The sequence below is a fragment of the Sapajus apella genome, unplaced genomic scaffold (assembly GCF_009761245.1).
Source record: "Sapajus apella isolate SASKATOON/1434 unplaced genomic scaffold, GSC_monkey_1.0 scaffold103, whole genome shotgun sequence".
Taxonomy (NCBI): Eukaryota; Metazoa; Chordata; class Mammalia; order Primates; family Cebidae; genus Sapajus; species Sapajus apella.
In genome coordinates, this window is record NW_022437043.1 from 5,697,517 (window position 1) to 5,715,832 (window position 18,316).

The 18,316-nt window shown below is 41.3% G+C and overlaps 1 long non-coding RNA gene and 2 pseudogenes across 2 annotated transcripts in view; all 3 read right to left on the reverse strand.

Annotated features, from left to right (window-relative positions):
• Window positions 1-18,316, reverse strand: part of LOC116536774 — a 44,140-nt gene that overhangs the window by 16,611 nt on the left and 9,213 nt on the right. The window lies entirely within an intron of this gene.
• On the reverse strand, window positions 8,213-9,336 carry LOC116536773 (annotated as a pseudogene). The gene has a single exon (XR_004262791.1). The product of XR_004262791.1 is annotated as a myosin regulatory light polypeptide 9 pseudogene (transcript).
• Window positions 12,034-12,109, reverse strand: LOC116536818 (annotated as a pseudogene).

Here is an 18,316-nt window from a genome sequence, read left to right on the forward strand (position 1 = left end):
GATCAGAGAGCTCACATCTTGACATACACCCATAGCCAAATCAGAGACTTGGCATCCTGGGACACAGAAGCTCAAAGAGATCAGAGAATTCATACCCTTGGACTTACACCCACAAATAGATAATAGACATTGCAGGCTGGAAATATACATAGAGCTAGATGAAAGACTTATCCTGGAACATAAACCCAAAAAGAGGCCAGAGATTTTACGTCTTAGGACACACACCCACTGTCACAACAGAGACTTCACATCCTAAAATATAAACCTGCAAATGATAAGAGATCATAAACCAAGGGACATACACCCACAAAGGGATCAGATACTGTCCACCATGGGATATACACTGAGAAAGACCAGAGAAATGCACATCCTAGGAAATACACTAAAAAATCCTGGGAAATAAATCCACAAATAAGAGTAAAGGCAGTCAAACACTGGGATATACAAACCCAGAAACAGATTCAGAGACCACACATCCGGGGACACATATCCACAGATAGTTTGGGGTTTCACGTCCTGGAACAAACAACAAGAAACAAATCAGAGACATTAAACACTTGGCAATACATGTGAAGAGATCAGAGATAACATAGCCTGTTAGTGTCCCAACACTGACAAAATGTTCACAGACCTCATATGCCAGGAAATTTGCCCAGAAAAAGATCAGAAACCTCACATCCTACAACACATCTCAAATAGATCACAGACATAAAATCCTGCAAAACACACCCACAAACCATTCACAAATCTTGCATCCTGGAACATAAAATGACAAACAAATCAGAGACCTCACATCTAGGGGAGGTCACACCCATAAAGATAATACAGAAAAGACCCTGAGACACATGCATACCCAGAAACATATCAATAATTGACATCTTGGGAATATAGCTGCAAACAGATCAGAGAGCTCACATCTTGGGATATACACTGACAAAAATATTGGAGACCTCACAACCTGGACATGCACCCACACAGATCAGAGACCTCCACTCCAGCAACATGCATGGACAAATGGCTCAGTGATCTCACATCCTGGAGCATACAAAACCAAACAGATCAGAGACTTCAAATCCTGCAGTATACAACCATAATCCAGTCACACTTCATGTGCTGAAAAACACACCCAGAAACAGATAGTAGACATGACATCTTGTAGCATAACTCCCAAGAGATCAGATGATTCAAGAGTTTCGGCTTTAAATCTTTCTCTTTGACCTCTGCTTCTGTCATCACGTTGCCTTCTGTGACTCTACTTCCTTCATCATATGGCCTTCTCTGATGTGACATACACAGTCTTCTCAGATCCTTAAGTCCTACCTTCCTCATATAAAGACTCTTGTGATGAGAGTGGGCCCACCTGGATTGTCCAGGATAACTGCCCCCATCTCAGGATGCTTAGCTAATATATATTTGCAAAGCCCCCTTTCCAGATAAGACAACATATTAACAAGTTCCATGAATGAGATGAGGACATATTTGGGGATCTATTATCTGACAAACAGAACCCTCACATCCTGGGACTTTCACCCATGAACTGCTCACAGATCTCACAGCTGGACTCATAGACCTCCAAAGGGATCAGAGAACTCCCACTCTTGGACATCAATCCAAAAAGATCAGAGAGTCACATACGCTGGGGCATACACCAAATAATGCTCATAGTCCTCATACCCTGGGGATTAAACCCACAAAGACATAAGAGAACCACACTCTGCCAGACACATTCTCAAAGAGAATAAGAACCTAACATGCTGGGATATACACTAGCGAAGAGATCAGGGACCCCACATGCTGAGACACACACCCACAAAGAGACCAGACCTCTGACTCTGAGACACAGACACAAAGAGCACACACACAAAAAAAAAGACATTCACTGACAGAAACCCACAGACAGGCCAGGAACCTCACAAACTGGACATAAAATCACAAAGAGAATGGGATGCACACCCTCTACAAACACCCGGAAGAGATGACACACTCATATACTATGACACACACACAGAAATGGATCAGAGACCTATCTGAGAAACACAACCAGAAACCACATCAGATACCTCTAATCCCTCAACATGAATATTCCTGAAGAAGTACAGAGACCTGTTGTCCCATGAGGAGATCAGAGGTCTCTCACAGAGTGCTCCAAAACCTCACATTGTGGATACATGTACAACAACAGATAAGAAATCTGACTTTTGCTATAAATAACAGCACATAAACCAGAAATCTTATATGCTTACCATAAGTACCCCCAAATACTGGCAAAACAGCTCAGAAAATTCATGCCAGGGATATATACCCACAAACAGATCAAAGACCCCATATCCTAGGCCAAGCATTCAGAATCAGATCAGAGAACTCACTTCCTGAGAGAATCCTCTCAAACAGGTGAGAGGCGGGGCACAGTAACTCATACCTGTAATCCCAGCCCTTTGGGAGGCCAAGGTGGGAGGATCACCTGAGGTCAGGAGTTCGAGATCAGCTTGGCCACCATGCCAAAACCCCGTCTCTACTAAAAATACAAAAATTAGCCAGGCATGGCAGCACACGCCTGTGATCCCAGCTACTTGGGAGGCAGAGGTAGGAGAATTGCTTGAACCTGGGAGGCAGCAGTTGCAGTGAGCCAAGATTGCACCATTGCACTCCAGCCTGGGAGACAGAGTGAGACTCCATCTCAAAGAAAAAAAAAAGGGGTGAGAGACCTTGCTGTTTCATTCACTAACAGACATACCAGCGGCTTCATACCATGACACAGAGACAGACAAATGAGGGAGTCTCACATCCCGGGACATAAACCCAGAAACAGGGCAAGAATTTCAAGCAAAAGGAAAATACTCACAAAGAGCTTGGAATCCCTTACACCCTATACATACGCACCTCAACAGATCAGAGAACTCACACGCTGGCACATGTACACAAAATCAGATTGGAGAAGATGTCTCATCCTAGAACATACGCTCCCCCACAAAAGCTGAGAGCACAAATTCTGGGACACATACCACCAAATAGATTATCTGATCAGAGACCTGCACAGAAATCAGCAACCTCCACTATCAGATACACACCCTAACAAATAGATCATGGAGTTCACATCCTGACAACCAGATAGAGACAGCACAACCTGAGACACTGAACCAGTTTCTACTGCTGCTGAAACAAACCAGTAAACGCTTTTTGTTATAAAACAATGCAAATTTATGATCTCACGCCTGTAATCCCAGCCCTTTGGGAGAATGAGGTAGATGGATCCCTTGAGCTCAGGAGTTCAAACCAGCCTGGTCAACAGGACAAAACCCCGTCTCTACTAAAAATACAAAAATTAGCCCAGAGTGGTGGTGGGCGCCTGTAGTCCCAGCTACTTGAGGGCTGAGACAGGAGAACTGCTTAAACCCAGAAGGCAGAGGTTGCAGTGAGCCGAGATGGCACCACTGCGCTCTAACCTGGGCGCCAGAGTAAGACTGTTTAAAAAAAAAAAAAAAAAAAAAAAAAAACTATTTATGATCTTACATTTCTGACAAGGAGTCTTACAGAGTAAAAGTCAAGGTGTTGGCAGAGCTGACTTCTTTCTGGATTTCCTTGGGGAGAATCCAATTCCTGTAGGCGGTCTACATTCCTGAGCTCATGGCCCCTTCCTCAAAGGCTCAAAGCCAAGGATCTGTTTCACCTTTGAGTCTCTCTCTCTGTCTCTCTCTTTCTCTCTCTCTCTCTTTCTCTCTCTCTCCCTCCCTCCCCGACTTCTCCCTCCTCCCCATCTGTGTCTCTCCTTGTATCCATCTATCTCTAGCTCTTTTTGATCTCTGTATATGCTGTCCATCATCTTTTCTCTACTTCCATCATTACATAGCTCTCTCTGACTCTTGCCTTCATTCCTCCCTCATATAACGACCCTTGTGATCACACTGGGCCCGCCCAGTTAATCTAGGATAATTCCCTCATCTCAAGATGCTTAACTTCCACAAAGTCACCTCTGCAAAGTCCCCCTTTCCATGTAAATTAGCATAATTGGAGGTTGCAGGGATTAGGAAGTGGACATCTTTGGGGTGCCATTATCTAGCCACCAGAGACGTACATACACAAACAAACAATTCACAGACTTCACATCCTGAGTCATACACTTCCAAATAGATCAGACGCCTCCCACTCTCTAACAGACATCCAAAAAGAGCAGAGACACATTCTGGGACATATACCAAAAAATACTCAGAGTCTTCAATCACTTGAAATTAAATTCACAAACACATATGAGAACTCACCATCTGGGATATACACACTCAAAGAGAACATGGACCTGACATGATAGGATATACACCCAAAAGATATCAGGGGCCCCACATGTTGCAAAATATACTCCCAACAGATCAAATCTCTAAACCTGGGACATACACACACACATTGCAGAAAGAAACATTCTTAGACATAAACCCACTAACAGGTTAGGTACCTTACAATCTGGGACATGTTGAATTAGACCTCACATCCTTGACAAACACATGCAAAAGAGACACATACTGTTACATACACTAGCAAACAGATCACAGACCTCATGTAAGAAACACAACCAGAAAGAGATCAAAGACCTTAAATCCTGCAACATGAAATTGCAAACAGCCTAGAGACCTTACCTGCAGAATATATATACCCAGAATAAGTATACAGACCTGACGTCTTGAGACATAGCCACAAACAGATCAGAGACCTCACATAAAACCTATAAACAAATCAGAGGTTTCAATCCTGCAACACACATCCATAATCAAGCCAGAGACCTCACATGCTAGGAAAAAGAGCCAGAAATAGATCTTAGACCTGATATCTTGCAACATACACCCATAAAGAGATCAGAGAGCTTATATTCTGAGACATACTCCCAAATAGGTCAGATGTTTTCAAACCAAGGGAAATAATCCACAAATAGCTCAATTACTTCACTGCCTGAACACAAACACACCTCAACAAATCAGATATATATATATTATATACACATACACACACATACAATATATTTATCTATTATAGATCCTCAGATTCAACCAACTGTGGATCAAAAACATTGAGAAAAAACATAAAAAAATAATACAAATAAAAACAATGTAGTATAATAACTACTTACATAGCACTGTATCGGGTATTATAAGTAATCTAGAGATTATCTAAAGTATGCAGAAGAATTTACATAGGTTACATACAAATACCATACCGTTTTATATAAGGCACTTGAGCGTCCATGGATTTTTGTATCCACAGGGGTCCTGGAACCAATTCCCCCACCTACAGATATTGAGGGACAGCCATATTATTTTATATACATATATTTATATGAATATATGTCAGCAAATAAATCACATATGCTTGGAAATATACCTAAAGAAAAAACATCAGAGATCTGATAACCTAGAACATTAGAACATGTATGCCCCAACAGCTCAGAGCACTCACATCCTGGGATGTACATCCATAAAGAGCTCAAAGATCAAACATCTCCTAGGGTGTGCTTTTACAAATAGATCAGAAAACTCAGATCCTAGAATAAAACCCTCAACAAAGGTCAAAGACTCCACACAGTGGTTCATTCACCAGTGAACACAGCAGACATTTCACACCATCAGACGCCAGCCACAAACAGATCAGGGAATTCACATCCTGAGACATACCCTAACAGATCAGAGACATTACAACCTGGATGTGCATCCATAAACATCAGAGGCTTCAGGCCACAGGACCTGAAACCACAATGGGTTCGCAAGCTTTCTTCCCTGGACACACATACCCAACTAGATCAGAGATCACTCATCCTAGGGCATGAATCCAGAAATAGACCAGAAAATTCATATTCTGGGACACACAACCTCAAAGAGGTTAAAGACCTTCCACCTTGATTCATTCTCCTGCAAATCACAGAATTCACATCAGATCCACCTCTACGTGTATATCAGGGAGTTCACATGCTGGGACATATACTGACAAACAGATAACAGACCTCAAAACATGAATCCAGAAATAGACCCGACATCTTGTAACACAGAACCATGAGCAGATCAGAGAGCTCATATGCTGGGACATTTATTTACCAGCGAGCAGATCAGAGGCCCCAACCCTGAGATATACACTCACAAAGAGCTCAGAAACCTCACACCCTATACATATAAAGTTAAGCAGACCAGACACCTAACAACCTAACATCCTGGTATGTATGTAACCAAACAAATCAGAAACTTCATTACAGGAAATACCCCCCAAACAGATGACAGACCTAACAACCTGGAACGTAAACCACAAATATCTCAAAGACTTCACCTACTGGAATGTACTCCCAAAAATCAGCTCAGAGATGTCACATCCTAGGATATGCACACACAAACAGCTCAGAGACCACAGATTCTGGGACATATACCCTCAACATTCAGAGACCTCTCAATGTGATTCATACACCTGCACACATATCAGAGCCTTCACCATTGAACATACATTCACAAACAGATCATGGAGTTCACTTCCTGGGATGTGTACCAAGAAGCAGAGATTGGTGCTGTAACAAATCACAATCATAGTGTCATAAAACAACACAAATTTAGTATCTTACTTTTCTGAAGGGCAGAAGAAAAAAATGGATTTCAAAGGGCTAAAATCACAGTGTCAGCAGAGCTGCATTACTCCTGGAGGCTCTGGGGGAGAATCTGTGCTCTTGCCTTTTCCAGTTTCTAGAGCTGCTAGCATTCCTTGGCTTGTGGCCCCTTCCTCCACCTTCAAAGCCAGGAGCATTTCTTCTTTATCTTTCTTTTTTTTTAAATTAATTTATTATTATTACTATTTTGCTCTTATGGTGGAAATTTGTTCATTAAGCCAGGAGCGTTTCATCTTCAAATCTCTCCCTCTCTCTGATGTCTGCTTCTGGCATCACATCTGCTTCTCTGACTCAGACTGTCCTGCCTCTCTCCTCTAAGGACCCTTGTGATTACGCTGGGCTCACCTGGGAAATCCAGAACCACCTCCCCCAACTCAAGATGATTACTTAATCACATTTGCAAGGACTTTTTAACATGTAAGGTCACATTCACACGTTCCAGGAATATAAGGATGTGGACATCCTTCGTGGACCATCACTCCACCAACCTAGGATATACATCCACAAGCAATGAAAAACATCACTTGCTGAGGTATCCACACATAAGCAATTCAAAGACTCCACATCCTATGTTATATGATTCCAAAGGGATCAGAGACCTCCCACCCTTGGACATGCACCCAGAAAAGAAGTGAAGCACATGTTCTTTGTCATATACCCACAAAGAGGGTAGAGATTGAATTCAAACACCGGACAAATAATCACAAACAGAAGATACCTCACACCCTTGACAAACACACATGAGATTAGAAACTTAAATGCTGCAATATAAAGGCAAAACCAGAATTCAGGCCTCATCTGAGAAACACATTCACAAGCAGATGAGAGATGGCAATTCCTGCAATACATTATTCACAAATGGATCCCAGAGACCTCATACCCCAAGACATCCACAAACAGAAGAAAGATCTCAACCTGTAACATATGCACACAAAGAAGAGATATCACATTCTGGAACAAACAGCCAGAGACTGAGTATACACCTGATATTTTCAGAATACACCCACAGAGAATTAAGAGTTCATATCCTTGGGATGTAAACCCACAAAAATATCAGAGACCTCAAGCCATGCATAATATATTCACAATAAATATTGTGAATATATATTCTAATATAAATTATATAATATAAATTATTCTAATATAAATTACTACATATTATAATATATAATATTGTATTAAAATATAATAATATAAATTATATAACATAAGCATATGTTATGGTAAGTATATATTATATATAATACATTAACATATATATTAACATACAATTATGTATTATAATACATTTATATATGTGGATATACAATTATATGTTAATATGTTAATATAATATCTTTTAATACATTATATATACTATTATGTACATATAACATATACTTATAACATATGCTTATAATGTTAATATATTAATATATAATATACAGTAATTATAATTCACAATTATAGTTTGAACTATATGCACTATATATAATATATAACATATATTATATATAATATACAATATACATTTTATATATAATATAATGTAATATAAAAGGTATATTATAAGATCTATAAGATCTATAAAATATTATCTCATATATCTTTTTTTTTTTTTTTTTTTTTTTTCAGTGCTCAGCCCTCTATTGTAGATTCTGCCTCCTTTGGGGCAGATGTCCGTGCTGCCCGCGACTCCTGAGCATGCTCCCATGGCAGGTGGCGTGCTCTGGGTGGCTGTGCAGCAGTGGCCGGTCAGGGTATAGGGAGGGGACCTTGGTGAGCTTCTGTTTGTGTGGGGGTGCCCATGAAGTGGTGTTGATCCCAGGACTCAGGGCCCCTTCCTCCTCGGGGAGCAGCCCGGGAATGGGGCCTTTCCTCTGTGCCTCCAGATCCTATCCTCCAGCCCATGTCCCCAGAAGGTGGTCTTTCCTTGGAGGGGTCAGGGACTCCAGCCCAGGGCTCTGGGGTCATGGTGGGAACACCTGCCTCAGCCCGGCACGTGCATCTTCTGGCCTGTTTCCTCCATGGGAGCTGGGACCCTAGCCCCTCAAAGGGGGGATCCCTGGGTGAGGGTCATGGGCAAGGAGCTGGTATGGATAAGTGTGTGTGGGGAGGGGTGACTGGCAGGGGCCGGGGTGTCGGGGTGCTGAGTGGCCTAGTCGTCTTTGTCCTTGGCACCATGTTTGAGGATGCGGGTGAACTCCACATAGTTGAAGTTGCCTTTCTTGTCAATGGGTGCCTCCCGGTACATCTAGTCCACTTCCTCATCTGTGAAGCGATCACCCATGGTGGTCAGCAGCTCCCGGAGGTGGTCCTCATGGATGAAACCTGAGGCTTCCTCGTCGAAGCAGGCAAAGGCATTGCGAATCACGTCCTCGGGGTCGGTGCCGTTGAGCTTCTCCCCAAACATGGTGAGGAACATGGTGAAGTTGATGGGCCCTGGGGCCTCGCTCATCATGCCCTCCAGGTATTCATCTGTCGGGTTCTTCCCCAGCTAGGCCAGCATGTCTTGCAGGTCCTCCTTGTCAATGAAGCCATCACGGTTCTGGTCGATCATGTTGAAAGCCTCCTTAAACTCCTGGATCTGGGACTGGTCAAACATTGCGAAGACACTGGATGTGGCCCGCTGTGGCTGCTTCTTGGTGGTCTTGGCTTTGGCCCGCTTGCTGGACATCTTGGCTTCAGGTGGGTGGGGCTTCCCTGGTACGGAGAAGGCGCTCAGGCTCCCTGGATCTTATCTCATATATATTATGTAACATTATAATATATAATTATATTATATATAATACTATATTATATATTATATAGTGTATCTATGTTCACAATATTTATAATTGCAAATTATAGTTATATTCACAATATTGTATTATATACATTTTCATATATTGTACAATATTATATTGTATATATTGTATAATATATTATGTACAAAATACTATATTATAGTTTATATATTATATAAAATATATTATATATTATTATATAACATTATATTAATAGTATATATTATATATCTTATATATTACATGACATCATATATAATACTATGTATTAGTTGTTATATAGCATATATATGTTCACAATATTTATAATTGTGAATTATAATATATACAATGCATATATTATATTAAATATTCTATATTATGATATATGATATAATATATAAAATAAATGTTTTACTATATTATAGATATATATACATTATATGTTACACAGCATATACAATATGTAATTATAATTATATGTTACAATAATATGTTCATATAATATAAATATAATTATATTAAATATATAATTTATAATAGAATTAGAATAATTTATAATAGAAATACATAAAAATATAAATTATATATACTTTGTATATATATAAAAATATAAATTTTATATTATATAAAAAATATATTTTTATATTTGATTTAATATATATTATAATTCACAAAAAAGGAAAATATGATTATGATATTTATTGTGAATATATCATGTATGGCTTGAGGTCTCTGACATTTCACACCTCACACTTGGAGATACACATCTAAACAGATCAGAGGCATCTCACCCTGGTACAGGTTGAATATCTCTTATCCATAATGCTTGGGACCAGAAGTGTTTTGGATTTGGGATTTTTTCCATTTTTGGAATATGTGCATTCCAGTTGAGCAACCCACACCTGAAATCTAAAATGCTCCAATGAGCATTTCGTTTGAGCATCATGTCAGCGCTCAAAAAATTTCATGTTTTTTTGTTTTTTTTTCTGTCAGAGTCTCATTGTTGCCCAGGCTGGAGTGCAGTGGTGGGATCACAGCTCACTGCAACCTCCACCTCCCAGGTTCAAGCGATCCTCCTGCTTCAGCCTCCTGAGTAGCTGGGATTACAGGTGTGTGCCACCACACCCAGCTAATTTTTGTATTTTTAGTAGAGATGAGATTTCACAGTGTTGGCCAGGCTGGTCTTGAACTCCTGGGGTCAAGCCATTTTCCTGCCTCAGTCTCCCAAAGTGCTGGGGTTATAGGTGTGAGCCACCGCGCCCGGCCAAGTTCTGGATTTTGAAGCATTTCAGACTTTGGATTTTCATATTTGTGAGGCTCAACCTCCATATAGGTTTTCAAATGAATCAGAGATCTCGTAAACCCAAACACAACCCACAAACACCCCAGAGACCTCACATACTGGAACATACACCCCAAATCAGCCAAGAGCCCTCACATCCTAAGACATGTGCCCACAAACAGGTCAGAGACCTCATATCCTGAGACATATACCCACAGAAACCTCAAATACCACAAATTGAGAGACAGACACTCTCAAACAGGTCAGAGACATCCTCACTGGTTCATACACCCACACACAAATCAAAGACCTGCCATGAAAAACACGCACTCACAAACAGATAGAGGGTTCACATCTTGGGATGTTGACCAACAACCGGACAGAGACGTCATGACCTGGGACACAGTAGTCATTTCTTATTATTGTAACAAATCACCACAATCCTAGTGCTGTGAAAAACACAAATTTATTTATTATATTATATATGTGGAGGGTCAGAAACCCAGGAATGGGCCTTAGGGTACTAAAGTCAGGTGTCAACAGAGCTGTCTTCTTTCTGGAGACTCTAGGGAAGAGCATGTTTCCCTGCCTTTTCTGGGTTCTAGGGCTGACTGCAGTCCTTCATCCCTTCCCCCTTTCTCCATCAGTTCATCTTCAAACTGCTCTCTGATATCTGCCTCTGTCATTGCATCTACTTCTCTGACTCTGCTTCCACCATCACATTCCCTTCCGTCATTTAGGGCTCCCTGATCATCTCTCTTTTGCTGGACATCTTTGAGGGATGCTTTACTCAGCCAACCACAGACAGGTGTGCACAAACAATTAGAGATTTCACCTCCTGGGATATACTCCCATGAACAACACAAGGACTTAATGAGCTGGGACCCACAGCGACAAACAATTGTGTCATCATATTGTTGTCTCTGACTCAGTTTGTCATTATATTCAGTGAAAATCCAAGAAAATCTCCCCATCTAAAGATGCTTAACTTAATCACATCTGCAAGGTATCCTTTAACTCCCGGCCTATTTTTTTTTTTTTTTTTGAGACAGAGTCTCTGTCACCCAGGCTGGAGTGCAGTGGCACAATCTCTGCTCACTGCTACCTCCACTTCCCGGGTTCAAGCAATTCTTCCTCCTGCTTCAGCCTCCCAAGTGGCTTGGATTACAGGTGTGCACCACCATGCCCACCTAATTTTTGTATTTTTTATAGAGACAGGCTTTTGCCATGTTAGCCAGGCTGGTCTTGAACTCCTGACCTCAAGAGATCTGCCCACCTCAGCCTCCCAAAGTGCTGGGATTACAGGCATGAGCCACTGCACCTGGCCTTAAAAATGTTTTTAATAAAAATATTTAAAATAATTTTTTACATTTAAAAAAAATTTTCTGGAACGCTTCATAAATTTGCATGTCATCCTTGCTTAGGGGCCATGCTAATCTTCTTTTTTTTTTTTTCTTTTATTTATTTATTTATTTAAGATGGGGTTTCACCATATTGGTCTGGCTGGTCTTGAACTTCTGACCTCAGGTGATCCACCCACCTCAGCCTCCCAAAGTGCTGGGATTACAGGCATGAGCCACCATGCCCGGCCATGCTAATCTATGTATCATTCTAATTTTAGTATATGTGCTGTTGAAGCAAGCACTTAAATTTTTATATATTAATTTAAATATAAATTTTTATAGATTTAGGGGTACAAGTGCAGTTATAATACATGGATATCTTGTGTAGTGGTGAAGTCTGGACTTTTAGTGTACCTACCACCTGAATAATGTACACTGTATACAATAGGTGGTATTTCATCCCTCACCCCTCTTCCACCCTCACATCTTTTGGAGTCTCCAGTGTCTATTATTCCACTCTGTATGTCCATGTGTACCCATTGTTTAGTTCCCACTTAAAAGTGAGAACATGCAGTTTTTGACTTTCTGTTGGAGTCATTTCACTTAGGATAATGGCCTTCAGTTCCAACCATGTTGTTTGCAAGGTACCTTTTAGCATGTAAGATCACATGACAGTTTCCAAAGATTAGGAAAATTGGGGGCCTTAAGTCCACAGAGCAGAAACATACATGCACAAACAATGGGAGACTTCACACACATCCAGAAAGCTCAGAGACCTGAAATGCTGGGACACACACCGCAAACAGCTCACATACCTCATCCTGAGTTACACATTAGAAAGTGATCAGAGATCTCCTACCTTGAGACATACATCTAAAGAGAGCAGACACACACGTGTTCTGGGACATACACCCACAAATGGGTCTGAGATCTCACAAATTGGGACATATACCCACAAACAAAACAGACCTTGTGCCCTTGATACGCAAGCAAAAGAGATCCTTTTTTTTATTTTTGAGACAGAGTCTCACTCTGTTATCCAGGCTGGAGTGCAATGGTGCAATAAAGACACACTGCAGCCTCAAATTCCTGAGCTCAAGTAGATCCTCTCACCTCAGCCTCCCAAGTAGCTAGGACTACGGGTGCACCACCAAGCCTGGCTAATTTTTTATTTTTTGTACAGACAGGGTCTCACTATATTTCCCAGGCTGATCTCAAACTCCTGGGCTCAAGTGATCCTTCCATCTCAGCCTTCTAAAGTGCTGGGATTATAGGTGTGAGCCACTGTGCCCAGCTGAGATTTTTTTTTTTTAACTCACATACTGTAATATATACACACAAACAGATCAGAGACTTCATCTGAGAAATATAACCAAAATGGATCAGGTCTAAAATCCTGCAACAAGAACCCATAACATGTTAGAGATCTCACATCCTGGCAAATACACCCAGAAAAATTAAAGATACTTGACATCTTGGGGTACACACCCACAAAGAGATGAGAGAGCCATGATCCTGGGACATATACTTGCAAACAGATCAAAGGCCTTGACCCTGAGACATATACCAACAAAGAGCTCAGAAACCTCATACCCTGGAAGTACACAGTTTAACAAACAAAGGCCAGGCACGGTGGCTCACGCCTTTAATCCCAGCACTTCAGGAGGCCAAGGCAGGCGGATCACAAGGTCAGGAGATTGAGACCATCCTGGCCAACATAGTGAAACCCCGTCTCTACTAAAAATACAAAAAATTAGCTGGGCGTGGTGATGCATGCCAGTAATCCCAGCTACTTGGGAGGCTGAGGCAGGAGAACTGCTTTGAACCAGGGAGTTGGAGGTTGCAGTGAGCCAAGATCGTGCTACTGCACTCCAGCCTGGCAACAGAGCGAGACTCCAACTAAAAATAAAATAAAATAAATAACAATAATAATAATAAGCCTTGCAACCTGTTATGTATATAAGCATACAAATCAGTAATCTCATATGCTTGTAAATGATGCCAAAAGCCTAGTGATATCTAACAACCTGGGATATACATCCATAAATGGCTGAGAAATATACATCCACAAATAGCTCTGAGATATCACATCCTAGGATATGTATTCAGAAACATTAGGGAACTCACATCCTGAAAAAAACTCCCTCAAGGATGTCTGATTTATCTCAACCCAGTTCATTTACCAGAAAACACATCAGAATCTTCACACCATTAAGCATATACCTACAATAAAAAAAAAGATCAGAGTTCTCATGCTGGGATATACATCAGCAAACAGATTAGAGACCTCATAACTTAGACGTGTAACTACACAGAGACCACAGGCATCAAACCCTGCAACATATGCCCATAAAGATATCAGAGATGGCCAAGCATGGTGGCTCATGCCTGTAATCCCAGCACTTTAGGAGGCCGAGGTGGGTGGGTCATTTGAGGTCCAGAGCCTGGCCAACATGGTGAAACCCCGCCTCTATTAAAAATACAAAAATTAGCCAGGTATGGTGGCATGCACCTGTAGTCCCAGCTACTTGGGAGGCTGAGGCAGGAGAACTGCTAGAACCCAGGAGGTGGAGGTTGCAGTGAGCCGAGATTGAGCCACTGCACTCCAGCCTGGGCGACAGTGTGAGACTCTGTCTCAAAAAAAAAGTTATCAGAGACCTCACACTCTGAGATATACACTAACAAACAGCTCAGGGAGCTTACATTATGGGATATACTCCAAAACACGTCAGAGACTATATATGATCAGAGATCCTAAATGCTGCAACATACAACTTATAAGCACATCAGAAACCAGACATGCTATGAAAAAAAAAAGCCAGAAATAGATTATAGACCTAAAATCCTGTGATATATACCCACAAAAAGATCATAGAGCTCATATCCAGGAACAGGTACCCACATGTACCCACAAAGAGATCAGAGGATTCAGACCAAAAGACATATACTCACAATGAGCTCTTTGAAACCCCACACCCTGGACATTCACAACTAAACAGATTATATTAGGTATACCCAGAACATATATAGAAACATGTGAGAGCCCTCAAAGCCTGGTATGTATATCCATAAATACAAACTAAGGCTGGGTTCAGTGGCTCACACCTATAATCCCAGCATTTTGGGAGGTCAAGGCAGGAAGATCTCTTGAGGTCAGGAGCTTGAGACCAGCCTGACCAACATGGTGAAAGCCCATCTCTACTAACAATACAAAAGTTGGCCAGGCGTGGTAGTGTATGCCTGTAATCCCAGCTACTCGGGAGGCTGAGGCAGGAGAATCGCTTGAACCCACGAGGCAGAGGCTGCAGTGAGTTGAGATCGCACCACTGCACTCCAGCCTGAGCGACAGAGCAAAATAACAAACAAAAAAAGGGCTTGGCGCAGTGGCTCACACCTGTAATCCCAGCACTTTGGGAGACTGAGGCAGGTGGATCACGAGGTCAAGAGATGGAGACCATCCTGACCAACATGGTGAAACCCCATCTGTACTAAAAATACAAAAAAATTAGCCAGGCGTGGTGGTGCATGCCTGTAGTTCCAGCTACTCAGGAGGCTGAGGCGGGAGAATTACTTGAAACCGGAAAATGGAAGTTGCAATGAGCCAGGATCTTGCCACTGCACTCCAGCCTGGCGATAGAGCGAGACTCAGTCTCAAAAAAAAAAAAAAAAAAAAAATTAAATACTGCAATATACACCACAAATAGATCAGAGACTTCACATACTGGGAAATCAACTCAGAAATGAATCAGTCCTCTCAAATTGTGACATACCACCCAAAAGAGACAAGAGAGCTCATACCCTTGGGAATAAACCTGTAAAAAAATAAACAAATAAAAGGAGCCTCACATCATAGAACATACACCGTCACATAGTTGAGAGACCTCAGGTTTGGAAATACACTGAGGAATACATGAAATATCTCACACATCTTCAAAAAGGTCAGAGACATCACATCATGGGACATACACTTGCAAACACATTAATGATGCCAAACTCTAGGAATTAAATCCACAAACTGATCAGAGACTTAATATGCAGTGACATATAATCACAAATAGATCAGAGACCTTACATTTTTTACATGCACCCATGAAAAAGATCACACATACCAGTATACACAATGATAGCCACAGACCTCACATCCTGAGGCACACAACAAGAAAAAGGTCATAAGCCTTATATCCTGGTAAATAAGCCCCCAACCAGCTCGGGAACCTCACACTGTGGGACACACCCACAAACAGATAAGAGACCTCACACTTAGGTTCATACAATCACAACCGTATCAGAGAACTTCTATTCTTAGTATATACCCATGAAAGATGCCTCACATACTGATAATTACAATGACAAACACATCACAGACCTAAAATCCTGGGACATACATGCACAAACACAGATCAGATCAGTGACCTCACACACTAAGACATACATCCACAAACATGTCAGAGATCTATTCTAATAAATACATCTACAAATATATCAGAGATGTCAACCTTACATCCTGGGACGTACTTGCAGAAATAGCCCAGACATCTAAAATTTCTGCATAAACTGCCCCTTAATTTGCATGTAACTAAAAGTGGGTATAAATATGACCGCAGAACTGCCTCTGAGCTGCTACTCTGGGCATACTGCCTATGGGCAGCCCTGATCCGCAAGGAGCAATACCTCTGTTGCTGCTATACACTGCCACTTCAATAAAAGCTGCTGTTTAACACCACCAGCTTATCCTTGAATTCCTTCCTAGGCAAAGCCAAGAACTCTCCTGGGTGGGCTAAGACTCAATTTTGGGGCTTGCCTGTCCTGCAACCAGACGAAAGAGCTCAAACTCAATATATCCATAAACAGATCAGAGACCTTACATAAAGAGACATATGTGAGCACATGGACAGAGAATTCTTACTTGGGAACATACATCCAGAAACAGATCAGAGATCTCACATCCTGGAAATATATCAACAAACTGACTTTGACATACACCAATGAAAATCACATACTAGTATACAGCAACAAATGGATCAGAGACCTCACATGCTGGGAAATACACCACCAAACAAATTAGACACCTCATACATCTGCATATATACCATCAAAGGGCTCAGAGATTTCACACCATAGGACTTACACACCCAAAAAGATCAGAGACCCAAATCCTAGCTCATATAACCACAAACATACTTGAGAACTCACTCTGAACAATCCACCCCAAACAGATCAGAGACCTCATACCCTGAAGCATACAGCCAAAAAAATATCAGAGACCTCATACCCTTGACACTTCACATATACAGGGATGAACAAATCTGAGACCTTACATTCTGGGACATTCACCCACTAAGAGCTCAGGGAACTCACATCCTGGGAAATGTACTCACAAACATTTTAGAGACCTCACACCCAGAGATGTATACCCACAGCTACAGCAGAGACCTCATGCCCTAGGACATACACCCTCAGACAGAATAGTCCTCATATTCTTCAACACACACCAAATAAACAGATTAGAGCACTGACATCCCTAAAAAAATACAACCAGAAAAGCTCAGAAATATAACATCCAAGAAAAGATAGCCACAAAGAGCTGAGACTCACACCTTGGCACATACACCCACAAAGAGATCAGAGATCTAACATTCAGGGACATAAAACCAAAAACAGATCAGAGACCTCACACCCTTGACAAGCACTCATGAAGAGAGACCTCACATCCTGGGACATACAATGACAAGCAGATCAGAGGCCTCATAACCTGGGATGAATACTCACAAGCAGATCAGAAACTTTACACCATTGGACATATACCCACAAACAGAGCAGAAACCTCAAATATACTTACAAGTGGATCACAGAACTCATATCTTAGAATATATACCCACAAAAAAAATCAGAAATCTCTTATTCTGGGAAATATAGACTCAAACAGATTAGAGACTCCACGACCTTGGACACACATGATCAAAGAGTTCAGATACCTTACACCCTGGTATATACACATATGAACCGAGATCTCATATACTGTGTCATACATGTCAGGGATACTTACAACCAGCTCAGGCACCTTACATCCTGAGATATATACTCATAAACAGTGCAGAGAACTGATTCCCTCTGTCCTCAAACTCAGAAATATCAAAATTGGGACACAGGCTCTCAAACACATTAGAGACTTCATATCCAGGGACTCAGTGGCCCAAACAGCTGACACCTAGTGTTCTGGATGCAGACTCCAGTAACCTTGGTGATGTCTCTTCCTGAGACTTAGAAATTCATATACCTCAAAGAATAAACAAACAATATACAGTCCTCCAAAGAGTTC